We start from the raw sequence: 1,734 nt of genomic DNA, 5'->3' as shown, positions 1-1,734 counted from the left end.
CCGGTTCTTTTTCCTTATCTTGATCAGGTTGTGGTTCTTGTGGAGTAGGAATAGCTTTATCAGAAGTTACAGGTATTTCAGGTGGTTTAAGCGTTGTACCACTTCTTGTGGTAATGGCTTTAACTGTTTCATTCCGGGGGTTAGCATTTGTATCACTAGGTAGACTTCCCGGTTTTCTTTCACCTATTAACCTTGCTAGGTTACTTACTTCTTGTTCTAGATTTTGAATAGAAGCTTGTTGATTTCTAAATGCTTGAGCATTTTATTCATTGGTTTGTTTCTGAGATATAAAAAACTGCGTTTGAGTTTCAACTAGCTTCGTCATCATATCTTCTAAATTCGGCTTTTTATCATCGGGTTGTGGTGGTTTGTTTTGAAAATTAGGTCTTTGCTGATTGTAAGTATTATTGGATACTTGTTGATTGCTAGGACCTTGTTGGTTGTTGTATGGAACATTTCTGTTATAATTCTGGTTTTGATTGTAGATCGGTCTTGGCGGTTGATAATTATTTTCATAATTATTTCCAGGCCTTTGGTTTAGATATGAAACATTCTCTCTTTGTTCCATTGTTAATTCAATACTGAGACAATCTTTTGTCAAATGTGGTCCTCCACACTGCTCACAACTAATTCGTATTGAGTGTATATCTTTAGTCATCTTTTCCATTCGTCTCTCAACAGCATCTATCTTTGCTGAAATGGAATCTAAGTCATGGCTAGAATCGGCTCTAGCTGCTTTAGATGATCTAACGATATCTTTTTCTTGGTACCACTCATGTGAGTGGGAAGCAGTGTTATCAATAATTTTATAAGCATCAGTTTCTGTTTTCTTCATAATAGAACCACCAGCTGCTATATTGATGTCTTTCCTTGTAGTGATGTCGCATCTTTGGTAGAATATTTGTACTATTTGACAGGTATCTAAACCATGTTGCGGACATCCTCTTAATAACTTTTCAAATCTTTTCCACGCCTCATATAGAGTTTCATTCGGTTTCTGTGTAAACGTAACAATTTCTGCTTGAAGTCTTACGGCTTTAGATGCAGGAAAGAATTGTTTAAGAAAATTTTCAACTAAAACGTCCCATGTATCAATCGCCCCTTCAGGTAACGATTCCAACCAATCTTTGGCTTCTCCCTTTAAAGTCCAGGGAAATAACATGAGATATATCTGTTCATCTTCCACTTCTCTTATTTTAAATAGTGTGCAGATCCTATTAAAGGTACGAAGATGTTCATTTGGATCTTCCTTCGGCGCACCACTAAATTGGCATTGATTAGTCACCATGTGTAGAATTTGTCCTTTGATTTCATAATCTGGCGCATTAATGTCAGGATGAGTAATTGCGTGACCTTGGCCAGTGCGTTTAGCTCTCATTCGGTCTTCCATACTTAAAGGTTCCAGATTCTCCATAATTGAATTTGTTGAATCGGAATCACTAGAGGATTCTGATTTAATGGTTCGTTCCTCAACAATCTCTGTTTGAATGATTGGTGGTTCCGGAGGAAAGTTTAGTGGTTCAGGATCTATGAATAGTCCCTGAATATTCTCCGGATTCTCAATTGTGAGGTCGGGTTCAAAAAATGGATTATCGAAAATTTGAACTGGAGTACTTGGTCGACTGGATGACGATTCTAAAGAAAAATCAACGACGGTAATATTTGCTAAATGTCTTGATCTAGTTACAGGTGGTGAACGTACAAAAGGTGGTGAAAGTCTTGCTCGGTGCATTC

The 1,734-nt window shown here is 37.3% G+C and overlaps 1 non-coding gene across 1 annotated transcript; it reads left to right on the top strand.

Moving 5' to 3' along the window:
* The first annotated feature begins 923 nt into the window (after positions 1–923).
* Positions 924–1,030, top strand: LOC139878952 (small nucleolar RNA R71). The gene has a single exon (XR_011769812.1). It is a non-coding gene; the product is annotated as a small nucleolar RNA R71 (small nucleolar RNA).
* Positions 1,031–1,734: the final 704 nt, after the last annotated feature.

Source organism: Rutidosis leptorrhynchoides, chromosome 11, assembly GCF_046630445.1.
Source record: "Rutidosis leptorrhynchoides isolate AG116_Rl617_1_P2 chromosome 11, CSIRO_AGI_Rlap_v1, whole genome shotgun sequence".
Lineage (NCBI taxonomy): Eukaryota > Viridiplantae > Streptophyta > Magnoliopsida > Asterales > Asteraceae > Rutidosis > Rutidosis leptorrhynchoides.
The sequence above is the reverse complement of the archived record's forward strand: the minus strand, read 5'-3'. Positions and strand labels throughout refer to the sequence as shown.